General features: G+C 40.7%; 1 long non-coding RNA gene across 1 annotated transcript in view; it reads right to left on the reverse strand.

The window, feature by feature from the left end:
- Positions 1-899: 899 nt before the first annotated feature.
- The window catches only part of LOC143358442 (uncharacterized), a 109113-nt gene continuing 84745 nt past the window's right edge, over positions 900-25267 (reverse strand). The window contains exon 3 of the long non-coding RNA XR_013082951.1: positions 900-1957. This is a non-coding gene — a long non-coding RNA (uncharacterized LOC143358442). The remainder of the gene's footprint in view (positions 1958-25267) is intronic.

The following is a 25267-nucleotide window of genomic DNA, read 5'->3' on the forward strand; positions in this document are numbered from 1 at the left end:
CCAGCACCCCTGAATGGAGGGAAGTATGCTCTTTTATTATCTCTTTCGGGCTGTCACGGGACACGTCGTTGATCCCTGAATACTCTTTCCGAGCGACAAACCTACGAAGGGGGTGGGAAATCGATGGCAGAGCTTCGATCCCTCGAACACGGTCCTCTTGACATTTTTTCCCGCTCCGACCACCCCCAGTTTATCCCTTGGCCCTATTCACAACGTTCTTGACAAATTCGGTATTTCAAAATTGTACTTTTGCGAGTTAGAAAGACGAATAGATTCTGAAAGATTTGGCGGATTTTGTTGCACTTTTTTAATTTTGTGTCCCCTTGAACTTTCGGTTTTCTTGCACTTCGTGAATTTTGTATTTTCTCGTGCTCTGTGAATTTTGTGCTTTCCTGCACTTTGTGGGTGTTGTGTTCTCTCGTCGCCGGTTTTATTTTACTATTTATTGCATATTCACTTTCTCTCTTCTCGTTTCAGAACTGATAAAAGTCCGAAATTGCAGTTTCAGGTTTGCTGCGTTCAAAAGAAGAGTTTCCCACGTTCTTTTCTTCAGTAAAGTGTTCAGAGCCTGCGGCAAATGTCAAACGACACGGTTTTTATTCGTCTTAAATTTTCGTCCGTCGCTCGCGTCCCTTGTTATTAATTGCTTTTCAATGTAGAATGAGATTTCAGTGCTTCCGACTCGAAAATCACGAGATTATGCGTCTCCCGGGGCTGCTCCGCTTTTAATTTGGATTAACTCTGTGTCCTCCCGGATCGAAAGCCTTTAAGTACCTCCTCCGTTGCTTTTGCCCGTGAGTTTTCGAAGGATCCGATTGATCCTCTTATGGCCCCGAAGACCCCCTCCTCAATTATTCAGATTTCTACTTAATTTCACTTCGGCCAATTTCACCGGGATCTTTTGGATCGTGCTCCTCGGACACCTCGTCAACCGGTTTCCCTATCGATCTCTTATTCGGCGAACACTGAAAAATCTTATCAAAAGAGACACGCTTTCGATTCTACGCTACTCCTCCGATTGTACACTACTTCGGAAAAATGATACTTGAGCGTCTTTTGATCCTCCGCTTAAATTAGCAAAAAGTCTATGGGGTTCAGACTTTCGATTTCCACTTTCAAATTTCTATAGATTCGACCCGCTTTCAGATCCTCTAATCTCCAAGTTTTAAATCCGTAAAACTCTTGTTCTCCCGTTGTTCGGCTAACAAAAATGGCTCCGTTCCAACGCGAAAAGCTCCGGCGATGATCTACGTTACTTTCCGCGTTGGCAAACTCCCCGTGGCTCAAGCTGCCGCGAAATTCCCCTCCCCTCTTTCTTCCTCTATCTATCTCTCTCTCTCCGTTTCTCTGTTCGCAAAAACAATTCCTGCAGTTTCCCGGAAGCTCCCGCAAAACACGACCGTCGGGTACCGGCGGCGAAAAACGTTCTCGCCGATCTGTTTTCGCAACTTCTCAGCCCCGAAGATCCTCCGCGAGCAGATAACGGTCTCCCGGATGACACGGTTTGCACTTTCTCACTTCTCGAATCTGTGTCGGGAAATGTTCCAGCGAAATTATCGGTTCCGTTGCACTCGTAGCACACGTTCGTCTCCACGACACACATCCGCGCGCGCGCGCGCGACAACGAACACGGACAGAGAACGATGGTTTTGTTTCGCCGGGTTAGGTCGATCGTCGATGGGTCGAATGCATGGAATCACAGCCAGGTGTAGTGGTGGGGGTGTTCAGTTTAGGGGGTGCTCGGTTACGGTTTCAGTCTCCTCCGTCAGTCTGGGTTTCGGCGATCTACGCGATCGATGCGGCTGACTAAATGATCTTGCGACACTTGGCGCGGTGCGTGTACCTCAGCAATCTGAAGCGCGTCTCCTCCTCGATGCGCTTCGCTCGCATTATTTCGTCAGAGGCGGCAACGGGGCGCTGTCAATCGGGGGCGTGGCGAGGGGGTGGTCGGCGGTGTCTGCAATCAAAGGAAAAATCAAAATTTTAGGTATTCCAGCCACTTGAATTTGTCAATTTCACGTGCACGAGAGTCTCAAAACTCTACCCCCATTTTTTAGTGGCTTTGCAATCTGACTTTGTATGTTTCAAAAAATTCAATTAAGCTCCCACAAGAAGTACAATAAATTCTACATCGGACAATTTCAGGAAACAGTGTTCACTGATTCGTCCTTTACGTAAAAACGCTTCTTCAGCTGAAGCACTCGACAGAGAGGGAGAGAGAGGAAGAGAGAGAGAGTACCCGAAGGATTTTTTTCGGGTCCGAAAAGAGGACGTCGGCGAGCATGGTCGCGCCGATAATTCCGCGGAAGCGGAAACGGTTGCGGCGAATTTCCCTCCGGTCGATTTTCGCGCGCACAGTCGGGACAGCGGCGCAATTTCGGCTGGCCAGTGCGAACGGGCGAAATGTTTGAGGACCAGCGCACCGTGTATCGCAGTTGAAAGATGATTTCGCTTGATACAGGGCACAGAAACGGACCGGGACAGAGGAATGGAAGAGAGGAAAAGGATCGGCGAGACGCGAATTCACGCGAATTCATGCGAGACTGTGATCGACGAATCAAGGCTGACCATTCTCGCTCGCCGGGGGTTCGTGTCCTTTCTTCCTCGGATTCGTTCCCTCCCTTTTTCGCAGTCGCTAGCCCTTCTCTCTCGTTTCTCTCGCGTCATCGTCTTTTTTTATTCTCTTTCGACCACCGACGAAAATTGTTTCGACGGACATTTTTACCCTTTGTCTCTTGCGGACTTCCTTTTTTCTCTCCTTTGTCGGACAGGGAACCGAACGACCCGTTATTACGTGATTAACGGAGACCATTCGGTGCCGATTCCCTCGGCTCGATTGAAATTGAGTCGCCGTGACGAGGGTCAAATGCTGCGGTACCTGCGGACATCTTGGAACGAGTCCATCCGAGGATTCGCAAGACGAACGGCGCCGTTTCGTTCGGTATAGTGATACGCTAGTCTTCGGGTAGTTATGCTGTACTCAGTGGGTCGTTCAACGCGTTAAATACGCGACGATTTTGTTTCGGATCCGTTCAGGTGAGACGCGAATACGGAAAACGCAATTTCGCACGGACGAAAAATTCGTCGGGGAAAAATCTCATTTTAGAAAAGAAAATTCCATCTAAACAGGTAAGAGTATTTTTAACCCGTTACTCTACAATTTTGTTCACCTTGCGACAAGAGAAATTTGTCTGCTAATTTAAAAAGCGTGGAATCCGAATTTATCAAAATGTTCGTCGACATTCATTTTTAAGAATGTTTACGAAGATTCGTCTGTAAGAATCTTCGCGAAAGTTCACCGTTAAGAACGTTTATTCGTCTTGAGAACTCTTCGTTAAGATTCGCCTTTGAAAATTAGTCCCTGAAATTGTCAGTTCGCGTAAGTTCGCACGGCGGGTATTAATAATAAGAGGAAGTTCTTTGCTAGTTGGTTGTAATTGCGAGAGCAGTCGAGGAGCGAGTAAGTAAGCGGGCATAAATATTCGCACGGAAGTTGTAATCGTTGTAAGCGAACCGTGAGATGCGACGCTTGCATTCAGGTAAGTAGATTCAGACAGTTTGCGTCAGGCCAGAGCTGATTACTACTCCGAAATTCTTACGGTGCTCCCCTCCGTGGGAGAGCGAGCTTTCATTATCATAACCGCGAGGCGGTGACGCTGTTGTGTAATCTAGTGGAATGATACGATGCCGGTCCGACCAACAAACATAGATTTTTCAATTCTACTTCGATTCCCAATTTTTTTCAAACACAAATTGCAACCGTCCATACTTACTTCTTACTAATTCTTGAAATTCTTACTAAATACCTCTTTGCATTTATTGTTGTACAATTTGATTAAATTATTCTAACAATTATTTATACTTCGTATATTTAGCCTTACACGTTTCTCGGAACGAGAATGTACCCATCGCCCGCAAAATATTACGTTTCACGGTACAAACAGAGCGAAATGAAACATGATAAATGAAACACAATATTCTAATTTGAACTGTAAAGTAAACCCGACGCGAAATAACAGGATCCCGGAATCTTTTATGTAACCATATTCGAGGGACGTGCAGGGGCTGAATCTGAAACAGCTACCATAAAACCCCAATAATTCACGTATTAAAATGACGAAGCTTAATTCGCGTAAAACCGTCGGTCAGCGGAAGATTAAGTTTCATAAATCGGACCCGACGATCGCGGATAAACGTTTTGCTCGAATCTTCCACGGCGAATTAATGTTCGGAAATAATTTGTTGTATTCTGCGGCGGGATCGAAAGCGAGAACGATTGTTAAATTAATCGCAATAAATCCGGGATCGCGACCTATGGAAAGCAGCGTTTGCAGGCCTTATCTCCGAACACGATCGACGAGGATGCGAACAAGGATGAGCCGGAATGGAACCACGGATTTCTACGGATAACGACCTGTCCAGAGGTTTTCCCACTCTTTTACTCCCTTTTTTTTTCGCTGGCTCCCATCGCGGATATCGGAGCCGTTTTGTTTCCGGCCGAGCGGGTTTCAGGTCCCGGCGAATCGATCCGCGATTTTAAAGCTTTAATGCTCAATCCGCGCGAAGGATTATACAACACGATTTTATCTTTTCCGATACGGCGGAGCTTGAATGGCGGACGGAAAAGCGTTCCTGATGAACGGGAAATATATCAGGACGCGTTCATTAAAAGTTGTCCGACCGTTGCCGGGCTTGTACTACTTCCGCTTACAGTGGAATTGTAAGCGCGTAATCAGACACGGAAGAGAGAAAGCTCGTCTTAAAGTTTCCTCGTGCATTTAAGCTCGGCTTCCGGAACAATTTTACCTCGGAATCACTGCAAGGAGATTGATCTTGTTGTTCCATGCATTGTACCAAGAAAATTAATGTTAGAACATTTCTGAAAACTGCTGAACGATACCGGAATTGGTTCGAAATCGTTGTAAAGCGGGCCTGATTACTTTTGGGAAAGTATCGGTTCCGAAATATTGGAATCGAAGGTATAAAAGACACTTTTATTCATTTTTTTACACAACTAGTACATTATAAATAAATTTCTAGAAATTATTATAAAACTGGTCTATTTAGTCTGCACATTGTTTCTAAAAGATTCGAAACAGATTTACTTCCAGTAGGTAATAACCAGACGCGAAATAATCCGGATCCAATGCCAACGGTGTCCAGTGTTTGAAAATTTTTGTGAAATAAAATGTTCTGATCGATGTACGACTCGTACTACTTGCATCGAGTAAAAAGCTAATCTTAACACAAGAATCGAATTGTTTAATAGAATGTACAGGGTGTAAATCTGTTACTACTAATTCTGAAACGCAGACGTTCAACTATGAATACGAATTATGCTCAACCCTCCAGTCGCATTAGTAGAACAGATCACACATGGTCAGCCGTGTACAAACACATTAGCATCGTCCCTGCATCAACACTACAGTCCTAATTGCAATTGTATACATTGACAGGAACTGCTTCCAAAAATACTGTCCGACTGTGATTGCATCACGTCTACTTACATCTAGTAGAACGATCCGCGTATGGTCAGACGAACGTGCACTACGTGAAATTTTTTCAAGAGGAAACAAAAATTTGATACAAATCACAGTCACGCATATCTTCGCACGCTCTGGTTACACGAAAATATCATTTTGTTAAGATTACTTTAATCTTCAAGATAAATTATTTACGGTTTGGGTTACAGAAAATTTCATGCGTTTCCTAATGAAATCCACAGTATTGCAATATTGTAATTCATGCTGCAATGTGCACTCGCATTAATCAATTTATTCGTTAATTTCACATAATGGAGCTGCTAGAATACGATTTCGAAAGAACGCAGAACCGTTTGGATTTCCTGTTGACAATCGGCAAAATTGTCGATGTTTTTAGGCGATAATCGGGAGCACGCTATGAAAAGAGGCACGTGTACGGCGACTTATGCGGCCGGGAGCGTATGCGGCTCATAAACTAACGGCAAGAATGATGCAGGCTCCGACGGTACACGTCGCTGGTAGCGTGCAGTTTACGTTGACGGACGTGCACGCCTACTGGGCTGTGTTTCGCACAAAAGACGAAGCCCCCTCGAATGACGACGCGCATGCATACGGGATGAGAGCGAGTCACGACGTTGCGATATTATAAAATGCGCCAGTGGCGTTTCCATCCCCCTTTAACCCCCTTTCCCGAATCGAAATCGCCGGCCACGAGGGGGGTGGAGGGTGGAGCTGGCTTTTGACGCGGAGAACCCGAGGCTCTCTCTCTCTCTCTCTCTCGCCTCTGAATGCTTCTCTCCTCTCTTTCTTGGCCAAACTGAGCACTCCGATGCTCGAGAACGCATGAATACGGCCCGGCCGGCGGATGCTTGCGAAAATCAAACGCGGCTCGTTGAAATATTAATATTCCTGATTCCTCGGATCGTCTTTAAATCTTCTCTTCGGCTTCTGGCTCTCCGCACCTCGGCCACGATAATCTATGCACACGAAAATACGCGTATCGGGATGAACAAAGGTTTGTGCTTAGCGATATACGCGAAATTTGTTGGCAACAATTTTTTGGGCGCCATGTGCATCCGAATAATTAATTTTTGGAATAGTTTACGTATTAATATAAAAACACTCGTTGTTTTTATTAACACTGTTTTGGTACATTCCCTTAAAATGCACGAAAATGAAACTCATACGTTTATTATATTTCCCAAATTAATGAACAACTCGTATTACATTATGAAGTTATTATAAACTCGTTCGTTGAAATTAATTGGTGGTATACAATATGCCCGTATACGTGGGTGTATGATTCTATTTTCGTTGCACTGTCCATTATTGCTTTGATTTTAATTGTAAGACTGATTTTATTTACACTCTAAAGTCTCCGTAATTTCCAATGATGCTATTTTGTTGTTAGAATTATTGTTGTGTTCGTAAGTGTACGATCGACGCTTTGGTTCCTCGCCAAGACGAACGATCAAACGATCCCGATTGAACAGAAACGTAACCGAAACCAGATCCCTAATTAACTAATTCCTGAACTGTAACTACGCATAAGGGAACCTAACCTGCGGCTGACAGAGTCCATCACCAAATCAATCCGAACACAACCGGGCCTGGCCTACATTGATCTTACATCAGTTTGCCGCAGACTCGATCCAGGACATTATTCTCGGCTATCGACGATATTTGAAACCCCTTACAATCATGGTAGTACGAGAGAGACTATTGTTGATGCAAAACAGAAATTGGGAATAGAAATAGACCATACATTCAATGGATAAAACAAAAGACAACCGCTTATAATATTAGCCAATTTTTCCACTAAGAATACATTTCATAGTGCGAAAATTTCTGAAATAGACTAATTAATTTTTCAGGGATGAAAATCCTGGAAGCTGGTCGGTGAAAATTACGAATTCACGTCATTCAAATTACAATCTGAGAATAACGTATCCTAAAATATTCATCTCTTGACAGATTTAAATCTAAAGAATGAAAGAATGTAAATTAATAAAAATTATCAGAAGCAGCGTCAAAAGAGGGTGGTGTACCACTGGACCGCAGGTAAAATAAAATGACGAAAGTAGCAAACGTAATTTCTCTTAATCACCATTTCCAGGTTGAACAGAACTTTCCGGTAGACCCGCTAATCGAAATAGCATGAGAGGTAGAAAAAACTTTCCTGTGAGGCGCGCGGTACGTTGTATGTAGTATTTCGTAATAAAAAGCTCTCGCCGAGATTCTGGCGAGCGTCTAACAGCTTGGCGGTCGGCATTACGCGCATTTAAAGGCCATTTCGTTACCTTTGTACGAAAAACAAATTTGTGCTCGGTGGGAAGACAGACGAGAAGGGAACAATGTACCATCGGGGGATTTTCGTTGAACGAGAACAATGGAATCCGAAAGACGGCCGCATTCCCTCTGTCGAAATATGTTTACACGTTCAGAGAAATGGCGGTTTCCTGGCTAGCGTGTCTCTCCGTATATGTAGGCGTCCGTATGTGTTTGTGTTCCTGTGTAGAAGACAAAGCCCTTTCCCTTGGCCATGCTCCCGTGAAAGCATTCCGTCTATTAATTTGCCTCTCCTCTCGCGCATACGGCCGCGCAAGTGTGCGTGGAAGAGCTTTGAACGAATTGTTTCTACGCTGCCTAAACCAGTGTCACGAGAAACCTTATTAGCCGACGGGAGTTTCCCCGAAATTAAATGCTGGAGCGTTTCACCGTTGAGGTTTTACCGGTACGCGCGTTAGATCCTAGAACTTTCTGCTCGGCCGGTTCGGAAATTTCAAATGTTAAAATCGGTACACAGTATACGCCAGCGTTCATCAAACATCAGAACAGACCGCCCCCGCTGCGTTCAATTTCGTAATTTCCTTCGTTGTCTGACTTTATACGTGCTAATTTCACTGACGCGAAACGAGAATATCCCTCAAATTATTTTTGAAAATGTGCCTCGGATTTATCGTGTATAGAACTCTTGATCGATCGCGTTTTACTTATTCCTTATATTTTCCTGCTTTAATTCATGGTCCGATTATGGCTGACCTATTCCACTGACGAGAATTGCAGACATGTATTTCTAAGTAATGTTCATTTTCAACACTCGACTGATTGCGTTTTGGCATCTTTTATTTTTCATTTCTTTCCTGTGCGCGTTCATAGCCTGATTATGGCTGACGTATACTACTGACGTGAATCGGTGATATGTATTTTTAATTAATATTCATATTCAACACTCGACTGATTGCTTTCTGGCATCTCCTATTTTTCATTTCTTTCCTGCGTGCGTTCATGATCTGATCTTTTGTATTCAATCTCGAACATTGATTTACGATACGTCCTACCATAGACAATTTATTCCACTGAGTGTGCCCAAAAATCACACTTTATGATGCATACATCATTTATTGTAAGGCCATACATAAATTGTTTCACTGATAACAGTGTCAATGTTACAATGAAATATTTCATCCAGATGTCTGAGCATGTACAGGACATTCCACTGACAGAGAACAGCGTTCAAATAAATTATTTATCGTTTTGCTGTCTGCAGAATTATCTTCATACCAATGTACTTCTATATCGTTTCAAAGGAGTCAATTCTACGTTATTCGACGTCTGACTAGATGCAACCTATTCTACTGATAGAAACCGACTACATATACATGGATAGCATTGAAAGCTCAATAGCTCAGACTTCTAATGGCTTCTCAACAGTGAAACAAATTTTGGATTAACTCACTCAACGACTGATCGGTTACATTCAGACTCATTCGACTGTAAAGAAGACTACACATCAATCAATCATTCACAATCCTCTTGCTCGCAGATAACCTCGCACTAATTACTATGCAATATTGTGAATCGTGCAAGGAGCTACTTGATGTCTGGCCGCATATAGCCAATTCTACTGAGATTTCTACACATAAATACGTGTTTTGCGATTTCCTCGCTGCGGATGTTAATTACTCTTCACTGATTGCTTTTTAATAACCTTCGTATAACTGAAGTTACTGGACGTCTGGCCACATACAACCTATTTTACTGACAGAAACAGTACACCTAAAAATGTGTCATGAAATTTTTCTGCTTACAGTTATTGCCTTTTAATAATGTCAGTCTTGTAAAAAGTTGACTAACGTCTGACCGCACACAACACAATACTACTGCTAGAAAGGCTGAATGTAACTAAACGATTTACAATTTTCTCGCTCGTAGACATTAATATTTGGTTGTTAATTGCTTCTCGATATTATCAATCCTGTTTCCAATTACTCGACGTCTGACCATATACGTCCTATTCTACTGGTCGGAAGGCTACGCATAAGCGAACGATTCGCAGCGTTCCTGTTCAGAAATTTCAACAACCCGCTACCAACAGTTCTCCATCACTGTCAATCCATCGCGCCCCTCGTCGCTGTCTAACCACACACAGCCCAATCCACTTAAAACCCTCGTTAAACAGTTTCAGCTCGCGTCTCCGGCAGACGGGGGATACAAATAATCGCGCGGACGACTTGGTTGTAATTTTCGATTAAAATTCAGCGGTCCTGGCGTCGGACCAATAACAGTGCAGACTGGTGGCGTCAAACGGACGGCGTGGAATCGGCGAAAAATAGCAAGGCGGCCCGACAAATTCGCGTCTGCGACGAAACGGTCCGCGATAACGACGTTGTTTATTTACAACGGGCCGAATCGTCGGGCTCGAGGACCGGTCTCTCGAGCCGCTTGAATTACAATTAACATACCTCGAATTAGCATGTTAATGGGCTTTCGACTTTGCGGTCTGTTCGCGGTTTCCGCGGGTTCGCGACAGTTTTCCCGGAGGCTCTGTCCTTCCCGGCTGGGACAAGTTGTCCGCGGGCCAAAGAAAAGCTCGGGAAACGCGCGGGAAAGGGGGACAGGGCCGGCTGAATGGCTCGGTGGAATCGCGATGTTGACAGGGAGCCCCATTTCGTCCTTTTCTTCTATCCCCTTTGACTCCTCGTTCCGCGATGGCCGACCAAGGAGCCCCGCTGCAATAATAAACACCGCGAAATGAATGTAGCCTCTCTTTGAGAGGCCGGGGACACCCGAGCACACAGCAGCACACTCCCGTGGGACCACACCGGCCAGAGAACGTCGCGGCGCTCGATCGAAGGAAATGACATGCTTTCGGGCAAGTTGCACCACGAGAGCAAGCTTACTTTCCGCGGCGTATTTACGCTCGCGACGCCCTCGGATCTCTCGCGTCCGGCCAGGTCTTACCGTTCTCTTCAACCAGACACCGATGCCAGCTTTCAGCTCGGCGAAACGAACCGTCCACGCTTCTGCTAATCCTTCGCGGTTTGCTTAACCGTGTTTCTTTCTTCCGCATCAGCTCCGGCTATTTACTTCAGCATTGTCGTAGGAAAAATGTTTGTATGTACGTGCGTAGATGGAAAGGATCGGTTAAGTCGACCTTCCTCTCATCTGACACTCCTGCTTGGCTAATTAAAACCGTGTTAGGTAGTTCTTTTTGATGGTGAGGTGTTTTGAGTAGTATAGAAATTGTACAGCTTGTTGGTAACGATAACTCTTACTTTAATTATATCGGCTGTACAAAAGATGTGACTTAAATGAGGACTAGCTGAAGACTGATGGAATACAAACTGAAGACTGAGGACTGGCACGCAGAAAATGGGTATTTAAGAGATGTGAAATTGGTGGTGGAGGTGGTAAATGGTAGAAGGAGAAAATTGGGGGTGAGTGGTTAGAAATTGTCCAGACGCTGTCTTACATGGTTATGTGCCGGAAACTCGCGGAGAAAATGGGACGAGTCCCGTCGTTTGGGTCTTAAGAGTCTTCGACTCTTAGGTTAATTTATTGCCTGTAGCAAGGGTGATCGAAGTGGTTGGGACTCGGTGTCAGGTTCGAGAGACCCTTTCGTGGGTCCTGCATTGCGTTGCGTCTCAACAATGTTAGAAACAATCATACACTGCATTATCCTTCGGACTGCGAGACAATTCCTACAACTATACTAAGGATTCTTATGCGAAGCTAAAATTGTTCGCATTAGTTGCAGAAGATAGCAGCCAAATAACAATTTCTTTCTTGCTTTGTCGATTTTAATGAGTTGAATGTTTTCAATTAAGTGTACTACATGGTGCAACAGTGTATTGAACATCTTTAATGATTTCTATGCGGAATAGGCAGCAGGTGAAAACATTAATTTCTGACAAAGTCGATTTTTACTTCAACTATTCTTTGGAACCGAGAACAATTTTTCATCGGTTAATATCTTCAGCAAAACTGATTTTCACCTTGGCTATTCTTTAGAAGAGAAAATTGTTTCTACAGGACAATTAGTACGTACACTTTAAACTTTGTAACTTGGTAACGTCAAACTTTGTAACTAAACTTTTACGACACTTTGAAAAGGTTGGTCGTCGTATTGAAAATTAATATAATTCATTGGTAAAAGGATTCAGTAACTTGAATTGGTTGAAACATTTCCTACAGCAATTTTTATATGACCATGACACATTTAATACTTTTTAATCAATGTTTCTCTGAAGAATGACGTCCAGATTAACAATAGCATCTGGTACGATTACAATTTATTTTTCAAATCTAGATTGTCTTCGATCATTTTATTTGTCTGCTTTATCAGGACGCCAGTAGTACATGTCAAAGATCAAGACAAGTACGAGAAATAAAATTGTTTATCTAAAATTGACGTACAGGAAAAAGATGACTACCTTCATTCTGACTCCTTTACGTCACAACAATGTCATCTAACACGACAATTATTTTTGTTTAGCCCAAGAGTGCCTCGGCGCATTTTATTTTCCTGTCTTATCAGGACGTCAGTAGTAGACATCAACCTTTAGTCAGCCCCAATTCATCACGCAGATCGCCCGCAATCGTCCTGACAATTAAATCCTTTCCAGACAGCAAAGCTGAGGTCGAATAAACTCACGAGGTAGATTTTTCAGTCTCGACTGGTTAATTTAGACCTCCGAAGTCTGTCCGCCAAGACTAAGCGCAAGAAAAAGGGGAAAACTGTTTCGAAGTTGCCCGGCAAGCTCTAATTAAACGGGAATCCGGTAAGGGCTTATCAATTTCCAAGGGTGGCTTCCAGTTGGCTCGGGGAAAACTTTTTTTCTTCTCCCTTACGTCGACTTAACTTAATATTTGCAGCGTTTATACTATGCTTTCGTTTTAGGTGGTAATTGAAGAATTTAATTAAACGCCGTTTAAGAACAGAAGTTATTTGTACCTGGCCCTTTAAACCGTTCGCGCTCGATGTTGTCTGCTGGTTTCACTGTAAAGCGAACTATTTTCGTGTCGGTAGAATTAATTATGCTTTCACCGGGATTAATTATTAATTCCGATCGGTAGCCGCGCGGCGCATTGTTTCGGAATTGTGTCGATTATTTTTCTGTGCTTGTCAACTGCGAAATTAACGCAGTATTTAAAACAATTATAACGTCGTAATTTCAATGTTTCAATATAATATAAAATATGCGGTCAGAAGTTACTCGTTTTTAAAATTGTAATCAGATATGGTACTAATTTTTAGCAGGAAATGCAAAATTATTATAATCGAATCGTTCCTCTAAATGTTCCTTTGTGTTTTAATATTTAAGGACTCAAATCTTCATGTTTTAACATTGTTATTTTATCATGTAAAATCGTCTGAATCGTCCTGTATGTACTAGATATAAAGTCAGTAATTTTTCAATAAATTTCCAGAATTCAAGTCAATTATTTTTTCTCTATTGCAAAGGTGAGAAAATAATTCGGGGAAAATAGTGTCCCGGAGTGATGAAGTTCGCGAAAACATGGTTGAAAGTTGCGCGAGTCGCGCAGAATCGGGCAGACTAGATCGGAAGTTTCGGGACGCTGTTTAAAGCTGTCGGAGGATTTTTTCCGTTTTTCAGGGGAAAGTTCCGTCGTTATGTCATTAAATATACGCCGACGGCGAATTCTACAGGGTTTCTCGCCGGCGAACGTCGAAAACAATTTCCGCGAACTACAATTAAAGAACGCGAAACGGGAGAGCGGCGAACTTTTCCCCTTAAGCGAAAGAAGAAGGCCGGGCAGAATTTTAAGCAAACAAGTTTTCGCGATCGCATGCGTAGCTCGTCCGACGGGGAGGCACCCGAAACAGAAAGCTGCAGCTTCTAATCTAGCTCCGAGCTCGAACGAAGTTACCGGGCTCTTTCTTTCCTCCTTTCACGGAATTCCGAAAGTTATCACGCGAATCAGTCTTTCCCTCCCCCGCTTCATCGATTCCCCTCCTTCCTCTCGACCTATTTCCTTTTTTCGCGACGCCGGCCGATCATTCCGCCGGCAAAATCGAAATTAGCAATCAGCGCTCCACAACCCCCGAAACAACCATCGACATCCCATAAAATCAAAATAATTTGTACGATCAAAAATAGACGTAACCCCTCAAACTCTTCGTTGTTAACATTAAATTGCGAAAAGCAGTCGCCAGTTTTTCGCAAGCTGCACGTTGTACAGGGATTAATCTTTGTGCGAAGTTTTTAACATCAAAGTGATGTTACCGTCAATATTTTTGAAAATAAAAATAATTTATACAGTGAAAAATGGATTCAATCCTTAAAATTCATCGTAGGTAATATTAAATTGCAAAAGACAGTCTCAAATTTTTGAATCAATATTGTTAGACATTTCGAGATGTATTTTCGTAGGAAGTGAAGAAGAAGGAAGATCTATGGAGTTGCCTGGATCTCGGACGATAAAGAAAAATCGCTGATCCGAGGGAACGATATCGGCATCCACGAGACTGGGTTAAGTGTTATTTTCCACGGTTTGATCGGGATCGTGATTACCGTGATCATCTCGCTCGAAACGGGGGAAAGAATACCGCTAATGACGTGTCACAGCAAACAGTCGATGTTTATCGGATCGATACGCGGGAGACTTTGAACTCGCCCCGTTATTCAGTCTCTGTGTCTCGAAGAACGAAATTATACACTGTGCTTCAGCTGTAATGCGGTTCAAAACACTATCCGCAAGCTTTCAAGAATTTTAAAACTATTTAAAAGCTGCTGCGATACCTCTAAATATTTTTACAATCATCTACAGATTTTAGAATAATTTTTCTACGACTCTAGATGTTTAAAAATATTGCCATCCACACCTAGGGATTTTTAAAAGATTTCTAGTTAGCACTTGGAAACTTTTGGAACACCTACAGGAATCTAGATATTTTTAGAAATTTTGCTTTACTTGTTTAACACTAGGTTTACGGAGCATTAGAAGTGAGTATTTTACATTACTTTATAAAAATAAGAAGAATGTGTCTATCCAAGTTTTCAGCTATTTTTTAAAATAATATATACCTAAGGAAATAAGTTTGTTGAGTAATTCCACGTAGATGGATTTTCACAATCTCAATAATCGTAAATTAAAAATATTAGAATCCGTCATTGTGACGGGTCCCGTAAACCTAGTGTTAACAATAATAACAAATTTTCAAGGATCAAACTCGTCTACGTTTCATTGTTCTATTTTATAACGATTGTGCTGAATTGCGTTAAAGTTTCGAAGAACGAATTTATTCGGTGCAGTATAATGTTTATCTTGTTGAATGAAACACAAATAAAAAGTAAAATAAAAATGACGATTGAGGCTGCTGATTTGTGTCGGTCGTTTCGCATAATGTATTTGCAGTTGCATGTCTCGACTCTGTCATGTCAACAATCTATTACCAGCTGAATGTTTAATCGTTCGCGATAAAACAAATTTCTATGACATCAAAAGTGCAAAGTTCATTGTTGATCGAAGCGTTTTATAAATGATAAATAATTCTTTCTAGCATCGAAACGTTCGAGAAAGTATGATGGAGTCGGCAAATGAATTATTAAACCTGGGAGAGGTGACGTCAAGTTAACTGTCGTCGATTCTCGGTTAAATTATGGCTTCGCGGGTTATACGATTGAGGTTGAGCGATAAAATGGCGGGAAAAAATTAAGATGGAAAATTGTTGGCGAGAGAACGACGTTAACAACCGGGAGCCACGCTCATTGTCTACAATTCTGATGCAATTAATGATAACTTGATGGATCGATTCGAATGATTTTTGTTTGTCGAAGAGGTCTGATGGATGGCAACAATAATCAATTTGATGGAACAATCGAGCGTTAAATTGATAGCGGCTGTCACTTTCGAGGCAGTCAGCGATCAGCATTGACGGAAAACAAATAAAGTTTATGTTCTTAGGATGACAAGATGTTCTAAAATGTTTTCCAGTTTTTCCTGACATTAAGAAAATTGAAATTTCGCTGTCACAACGAGACTTCGTTTATCAGGATTGCACTGAATAATTTAAAATGATAGCAGTCGTGCGAAAACTTTAAAAAATTTTTTAATAACATTCCATCCCATTATTTAATGTGATGATTGTATAAAAAGTGATGCCAGATTATTTCAAAACCGTCCAATCAACGATTAAAAGGTTTCCAAATTTTCCATATGCTACATTGCATCAATTAATGGAAAAATGATGTAAATGAAACGTCCAGCCAATCCCTAAAAGATTCTCAAAAGTTTTTAATGCTTCTCGTTGATTAATCAATGATAAAATCGTATCAAAAGCGATGGAATTGATACCACTTCTCTAACGAAAATACACACGAATGTCCTGTCTTCTCAAACAATAAAAATATACTTCAAAAATGGTATCGTTAACTTTTAAATAAACGTAATGGACGACCAGAAATTCCAAATCAGAAATACAAACCAGAAATTCGAATATTCCTCTCTTTTTTAAACTGTGGTCAGTCAGTATTCGCGCGGCATCAATTGAAAAATCGCCACGCTTTTTCCGCCGTCGATCGTTCAATTTCGAGCAGAGAAATCTCGAACACCATCGAACATTAATTAAAGAGCCAACAAATCGAACACGGAAAAGTGCCATCGGCGAACCAAATTATTCGAGTTCTTCACTCGCCTGCCGAAAACAATGAACGCGCGTTTCGCCCCCTGTGATCGGTGCAACGGAAACACGCCCGAAATTCGGTCGACCTTCGAAACACCAAGAAACAGCCGAAAATCGAATTCATTGCTAAACGGGATCATTCTGCGCACCGAAATAGATCACTCGAGCCCGCCATTCCATCGCCCGAACAACCACTACGGATTTCTCGCTTTCGATTATGCAACTCGAACGCCGACAAATGCAGCTCGTTGACAAACCCAATGCAGCTCATCCAAAAAAAAAAAAACGGAGAATCCAAATTTTTTTTATCGATCACGTGCCACAACTGTTTAATCATCGGACTCCTGCGAGTTCTAGGCCTATGCCGGATTGTCATTTACAGTTTTCTTTCGATACAAGTCGATTGCTCGGGACCGGCTTCCGTCGTATTTCGGATGAAGAAAAAAAAGAGGGGATAGCGATCTCCTTATATCGAAGTAAAAAGCATCAACTTGTATCGGAATAAAATTGTACATATTGACGGTCGCTCGAGTTTATCCCCCACCACTACGGGTCACGAATGGCTCCGGCATAGGGAGGGTTTAAACAATGCATTTATTTCAACGAAATACCCAATAATTCTTTTGTTTGCGTTTGACTTTATTGTAGTGTATCGTAATTGAATTCTAAAAAATGACGTTAGCTGACGAACGACGCAACTTCTTTCGCCCCACGAAGAACAATTACATTTTTTTAACTGATCATGTGCCTCAGCTTTTTAAGAAAATGGACCTTTTTCAACGAAACGCGTAACCATCGTTTCTTTTTTGTTCTATTATTGATGGACTATTGGTAATAAAATTAGGCAAATGAAGAGCAATACAAAATCGTCTTTCAACGAAACACGCAATGATTCCTTGGTGGGTGATAAAATTTGATTGTGCAGCTCTTCTTTCCAAATGGAATATATCAAATTTTGTATTCAATTTAACCCTTTGAAAGAATGTACTTCCTTCAACAATAATTGTTCCTATTGCGTTTCGTCCTATTACCGTCAGCAATCAAATTAGCTAGAGTTTGATCGTGCAACACGAATGTTAACAGGTGGAGCTCGTTAAAAAAAGGATGTTCTTTCATCCAAGAAGAAGAACAATGCTAAATTTTTATGAAAAATTGACTACTTTCAACGCAACACGCAATAATGATTTCTCCTTGCGTGTCGCCCTGTTAATGACAGTCCATTGGTAATAAAATTAGCTAGGCTTGAAAACAGTCGAACGAAAAGATTAATCGTAACTTGGAAAATGGAGTGCCACACTGCCATTACTCCTTCACAATGGGATTCCACGCTCGGATAAACATCGGTACCGAGCAAACCTTCTCGGAAACTCCCGGCGCACAGTGGGCCGGATTGGAGATTCACACGACATTTTGCGAAAAAGTCGACTTTCTAATTTTGGTATTTTTTCAATTGCTATTGATTCCTAAATGTCCACCGACTACGAAAATGAAAAAATTAATTAAATATAATAACAGTTTTAGTTGCAATACACGCATAAAGTTAGACATTCTCGGAATCTCGATTTTCCCTACATAATTTGGTCGTTCGTTCTTAAAGTGTCCTGATAACTGTGTGCAACTTCTTGCCCTGAATTTTTTTCTACATCAAAATACACCCTTTATTGATAAGAAATCAGTTTTCATTAACAATTATGATATATAACATATTTAAAAAAAATGCTGAATAAAATGCAATCAATTGTGAAATTTTTTTATCTTTGACAGTCCCGATCTTTTTACTCCCACTATATCCCACTTTCTAACAAGTAAGGATCTTTTCAGTGAACCTTCTTCTATGTAATGCCACAAAAATCACATCCCCCTCGAAACCACCCCGGGAGAAATTACTGTTTGAACACAACTGCATCGCTCGTACACGTGCGCGTTGAATTCGTTGAATTCGAATAAAGGCTATTAGCATGTAATGCATTTACGTTTTGTTTTACGTTTCGTTTTTTTTTTTTTGATGCTTTTATGTTTTGCATTCAGTTATTTTTAATGTTTTAACTGCATTCTGTTCGACGAGTTCCTTTCGGCAGTGCACAACGATTCCACGACGTTTTTTCTCAATTTAAGCTGAGTCATAGTTTATTTAAGTCTTATTTATTGTATAAGCTATACGTATAATTTAATTTTTACATTTCATTCTACATATATTTGGTAAGTAATTTTTCTCCTATAAACTACTTCTAAGTCATTTTCTATCTCTCACGTGATCAATTTTTACCTATTATGCAGATAGTACTTTAAAATGGAGGCATTTCGCAAATATAAAGATTTGTACTTCCAATTAAAAAACGCTTCGAAAGATTTTAAAGATTATTTGTTTTTGAGTGAAAAAATAGAAGAGACGGTTGAGATTCCGACAGAAGATTTGGAAACGTTACGAAATGCATTAATGAAATTTACTTGGAAACTGAAGCAGAAGTGGATTAAAGCAAGATATACTGAACACAGATTTTTAAAACAAAATGAAAAATGGTTAGAGACAGATTTTATTTATCCCACTAGTATGTTAAACATTTCATCAACAAGAAGTTCAACATCAAAAACATTAAGACGAAACTCAACTGTGGAAATATATAAAGGAAAAAAATTGTTTTTAGATTGTAGTGATAGAGAGCAATTGCGAAGAGCTCGCTCTTTAGTTGACAATTTCTCGTTAGAAGAGTTACTACATGCGACAAAATTGAGTTTCAAGCTGCGCGGAATGCATCACCAAGCGTATTTAATTCGTTGCCTTCAAGGATATAATTATTATGACAAGATTAAAGCCATTTTTGAGAAAAAAGTGTGTCAAAATAGAAAATTAATTACAACAACGGAAGCATTGAACATTTATATACTAGCAGATCTTTCAAAATATCATTACATTAGCATTAGGAATGAGGCAATAAAATACAAAAATAATCCATTTCCTTCTTACTTTAAATTGGCGGCTGAAAAGCAAAATTGCTATCCTCCAAAAAGTGCTATAACAGTTACAGAAACTTATGTTAGAGTGGAATTACAAACTTTATTAAATCATACAGTCTCAAGATTGGTAAAAACATTAAAGGAATTGGAAAAAAATAGCACATTAATTTTGACATGCAAATGGGGTTGCGATGGAACCTCTGGGCAACCCAGATACAAACAAATATCTCACACAGGTCAGGATATAAATGAAGAATCAACTTTAATTTCTAGTCTTGTGCCTTTAAGATTACATAACGAAAGAAATCAAGAAGTTTTATGGGATAATCCACGCCCATCATCCCCGTGGTTTTGTCGTCCCATAAAATTTGAATTTATCAAAGAAACCACGGAAGTTTTAAATTCAGAAATAACCCGTATTAACAATGAAATAGAAAATTTAAAATCAGTTCAAATAGGAAGTATTCAAATAAAATATAACATGTTATTAACAATGGTTGATAACAAAGTATGTAACGCCAACACGGGTACAACGTCTACAATGCGTTGCTATATTTGCAACGCTACACCAGTAGAAATGAACAATTTAACGTTGCTCTCTACCAAACCGTGCAATACGAACAACTATTCTTTTGGCATTTCATCACTCCATGCCTGGATTCGAAGTTTTGAATGCTTGTTGCATATATCATATAATCTGCCATTTCAAAAATGGGCAGCAACCAAGCCACAAATGAAGCAGCTACAAGCAGAAAGAAAAAAAGAAATCCAAGAACTATTCAAAAAGAAATTAGGTCTTTTTGTCGATTATGTAAAACAAGGGTGGGGTAGTTCAAACGACGGAAATACATGTCTTCTTTAAGAATACAATCAACAAAAAAAGAACGGAAAAAATTGGATCCAGAAGCTATGGAATTGCTATCTATTTAACTAAGAGAAATATAGTTACATGACACGTAAGTTACATTACATATATTTCTACTTTTAACACTTTATTCTTTTATGGTTTATGCAATAACTAACTTAATTTTAATTTAATTATTTTTTTTTACAGCATTACATTTTATTTCCACCATTTTGAATTTATTACAGTAAAAATAGATTTTATTTTCTCTTTTTCTCATATTTTCTTTTTATTCTTGTACTTATGTATATTTTATATAGTTTATTGTTAAATATTATTAATTATTATATAGTTTATTATACATATATTATATAATGTTCATTATAATGTAATTTATGTTTGATTTATGATATAATCTATAAAAAAATTGTTTATAACATTAATAAAAAAATGGATTAAACAAACAAAAAATGTATCATTGCAACGGAATTATAGTTCTAAGTATTCATTTCAAATTTCATTGCGATATCTATTACGAGTCAAAAGTTATTCACAAATGTCGTGTGAATTTCCAATCCGGCCCACTGTGCGGCGTCCCGGAACAATGGTGTTCGAACGAAACAAAATTAAACATCGATATTAACCGTCGGACACAGGGAAATTCTTTCTCGTCGTCCTCGGTCCAGATCATGCGATCCGAAGCATCGATCGCGAGCTCGAGTTCCCGGTCGGGATCACCACGAGAGCGAGGATAGAAAACATTCTCTAGCAGGATCCTCTTAATCAAGATAGATCGGCTGAATCTCGGCGTGGTCGTGCCGAAAGAGAAAGAAAGGGTCGCCGGGACATACTCCCGCGAACATCGAACGAGAAAAGAATCGATAGGTAAGTCTCGATCGTCCTTACTCCGTTTCCTCGTTGGTTGCGGCATCCCTTCGTATTCACAGCAGGTCACAGTTTTGATCCAACATGCTTTCCCGGGCGGTAGATCGTCGGCGATAATTAGTAATTAACGGTGCCGGGGTAGATCTGTCGGTTTTCCCGTGGTGGTTCTCGCGAGCTTTCCGCGGGGTGGTTTTGTTAGCGAGGTTCCGGCAATGTGCGAGGGGCTTCGGTTCTGTTTTCCCGCGGCACCTGTTCGCAAGGTGGCCGAGCACGGTGGTAGTCGCGATCGCGAGGGAAGCCCGGAGTCCCTCGGGACTCCCGGGAGGGCCGAAACAGTGAGTCCTGGACGCGTCGCGAGTGAGGAGCGCACTGAGGATCCGGGCGGCCCGTGCGGCTCTGCAGCCGCATGCGCGCTTCATCAACGGAACTCTCGTCCTCTGCTTCTCTCTCTCTCTCTCTCTCTCTCTCTCTCTCTCTCTCTCTCTTTTCCACTCTCTGCAACACAGTCTCTCTCTCCCTCTGGCTCTCCTCTCGGCCTTTCGATGCCTTCTTACGCCGCGCCTATCTTCCCTCGACGTGCATTATCTCTGTTTGCCCCCACCCCCCTCCGAATAATATCATTTCATTAACGCTTCGCGAGACGCTTTTTTAATACTAAACCCACCACCCGCCGGTCAAATGACCGATTCTCAATTTTTTTACCTAATAATCGTTGACATTGTGGGGATGTATTCGTTGGAAATTAGATAAATTTTCTCGCTCATACTGTAGCAACATTTGCACGAAGTTTGAGTAAAGTAAATCTTTGTGGGAGAAGGAATAAATTTCCTTACTCAAGCACATACTATAATAACATTTGTACGAAGTTTGAGTGAAGACAATCTTCGCGGGAATTGATTAAATAACTTTCCTTACTCAAGCACATATTATTTGGCATTGATTGAATAAATTTCCTTACTCAAACTCATCTTATAGTAACATTTGTACCAAGTTTCAGCAGAGACAATCTTCGCGTAAAATACACGTAAAAATACATAAATTTGAAAATCGAGTGTACGTGGTATATCGAATTTAATAAACAAGTTCCTCGAATGCGGCCATAATATTTTTTTTAACCATTTACATTTAATATTTAATTTTGATTTACTCAACTCAAACTGGCTTATCAACAAGGCCTGTTAAAAATCAATTGCACTCTGTACACTCTGTACTGTACAGCTCTCCAATTTTCACTTCATTGTAGAAACGACTTTAATTTTACGGAATCTTTTAGGCTGCTTAATTGCCAATCGAACTGTGTAGTGGGGGATAGATTCGCGTGCAACAGGTTTAAATTGTTGTGTACATTTTGCACGAATCAATACCACAATATTTAAAGAATGTGCTCTCAAGATTTGGTCGATCCAAAAACAAAAATTTTAATCCGAATGTAGAATAATCGACGCCCGTTTTCCACTCCCTCAGACTCCCAGTTAATCAATCGTTGTACGCACGTACACATACAGTCAGTCCCATAAGTATTCGTACGCTCTTAAAAATTTCATAACTTTGTCAATATTGGACTATACTACTTGCATTTTTTTAGAAGTTAGAACAATTGCATCACTACATAAAGTGAAACAAATTTTTTACAAAAATTGCAATTGGTCGAAAGTGCAGAGAAAATACTAAAAGTTGAATTTTGCAACTTTTTTATGTGGACTTACATTGAAAATGTAGAAAGTACGATTTGTAGATCTGTATGAATTATACATGTTCTGAGAATTTCATCAAAATCGGTCGCAATGAGCTGCAGATGTTCCAAAATGATCACATAAGGGCGAAATTCCCTGAAAATTCTGCGACTTTCGCCCTTAAGCTTCCATCGTTAAATGTTTGTAGCTCAGTGCAATGTTGACCGATTTAGATGAAATATTCGGAATATGTATGATTGATACAGATGTACAAAACGTACTTTTAAAATTTTTAATATAAGCTCGCATAAAAAAGTTGCAAAATACAACTTTTAGCACTTTCTCTGTAACTTCGACCAGTTGCAATTGTAATCAAACATTTTTCTCACGTTATGTAGTGATCCAATTGTTCTAACATCTCAAAAAAATTCAAGTAGTATAGTCCAATATTGACAAAGTTATGCGATTTTTAAGATCGTACGAGTACTTATGGGACTGCCTGTATATCCACGCATTACTCAATTTATTTCACGTCAGAACCGGTGTTGCTGAAATTCCTCTACTCCAGTACCGGGGCAGGCCTTTCGTCGCTCGATTTACGATTCTTTCAATTTCCGCGATTCCATTGCGTCAGAGCCGACTTCCTTGCATCGTTATTCATTTCCTCGTCGCCTTTCCCCGCGTCGATTTGTCCGTGCCCATTTCCGCCATTGCCCTCTCGCTGCCTACCCGGTTTGTCACTGTTTATATTTCCCTTTTCTGCATTCGTTTCCCTCTCCCCCGCGTTTTCACTGTCCTAACATTTCCACCCCACCCCCACCATCCCCCCGGACCGTCTTGCGACCCACACACAACCGTTGCATCCCTGTCGCATCTCCGTTGCAACACCCCCGCGATCCGCCACCCTCGCATTCCCCCGCACGTTTACGGACTCTCTGTCTGTCCGACCCGATGCTACCAACGTCTGCCACCCCCGGTTAACATCCCCTAATCATTCCACGAATGGAAACCATCCCCGGCACACCTGTGCGCTATACCGTTGCCCCGAGGTTAACACCGTCCAGATTCTCTTCGTCGTTAGATTGCCCATCCCGACTTTATAGTCTGGTCTTTATGGCATATTCATCGGGGCGTAGAATATTTACTCTTTCGGGAATCGGAGATCACGAGTCGAAGATCTAGAATTCAGAATGAGGCGTTCTGATTATCCTAGCGGATCTCGTTGTCAGTTTATTAATGGACTGCTTATTTTATGCGATTATCATGAAAACGTAGTGTAATATAAAACAGTGGAAACATTAAACGAATTTCAAAATGGCAATATATTACTTTCAGTGTATTAAAATTGCCAAAGAAATAAAGAATCTCCTATGTGACCATTATTTGTTAAAATAAAGGCCGACAGTTTTTATTTTGCATAAAAATCCCGATCATTGGTAAGCATTACCAGTGAGAGAAATAAATGTTCATTTAGCTCCCGTGTCTTGCAATCGACGCACAACATTTTTATTTCGCATAAAAGTCCGCGGTCTATTCATTACAATATTATTACTTTACCGGCGGGTTTATTAAATGTCAATTTATTTTCAGTGAGAATAAAGCTTTTTTAAAAGTTTAATATTCTGATTGATGTGTTCAGTCTTTGATACCTTTCGTCGGGTTGTTTTTGGAAGAGAGAGAATTGCTATTTTATCCACGCCACTTTGTAGATTATGTATTGTTCCATCAAATATTTATTCTTGCGCGAATCCAACCTACGCGCTGCCTTGAATACAGCGTCTTCGTTTGAAGATACCCCGCGGCACTCTGTGGGAGGTGCTGTGTGTGCTGATTATGCTAGTAGTTTGTTTAGCAAAGGGGTTGGTATATTATTTACCGGTATACACACTCAATAGTAATCAATTTTCGTTAAAAATGCACGTAGGAGATTATAAATGGCAGTTTATCAGAATTTCGTACATTCAGCCTAGACCTAGCAGTTTATTCGTTTTTTCGACTGCAGTAACCTTTGACAGAAGAAGTATGAATATTTATACTGTTAACAGTATTAGCTATCGAGTGGCAGAATGCCAGATGGTCAAACAGAAAGCGGAATTGAGTCACTCCTGACCCGGCAAAGACACAGTTTGCATCATAATGGCTAGAATTTTACTTTTCGATCAATGGTACCTTAGGTATATTCAAATAAATTGAATGAGACATTCTGTTTCGCTGTTACACTGTTAAATTCAATGATCACAGAAATTACATGGCACAGAAAATTATATTTCGGAATCAAGATGCTTCTATTGCTTCCATAAAGGAAATAAAATACTGGATATCCTCGATAGAATGAGAAAGAGTTAAACTGTCCTCGGGAATACCCATAAAAAATTGAAGGCCATAAATTCCAAACTTTTCATTACCAGAAAAACTTTCGGAATTCGAGCGTGAAAGCGTGCAATGGTGCTATCTGGTGAAAATCTCGCAAGAATTCATTCTCAGACCGCGTAAAATT

The sequence above is a fragment of the Halictus rubicundus genome, chromosome 10 (assembly GCF_050948215.1).
Source record: "Halictus rubicundus isolate RS-2024b chromosome 10, iyHalRubi1_principal, whole genome shotgun sequence".
NCBI classification, from domain to species: domain Eukaryota; kingdom Metazoa; phylum Arthropoda; class Insecta; order Hymenoptera; family Halictidae; genus Halictus; species Halictus rubicundus.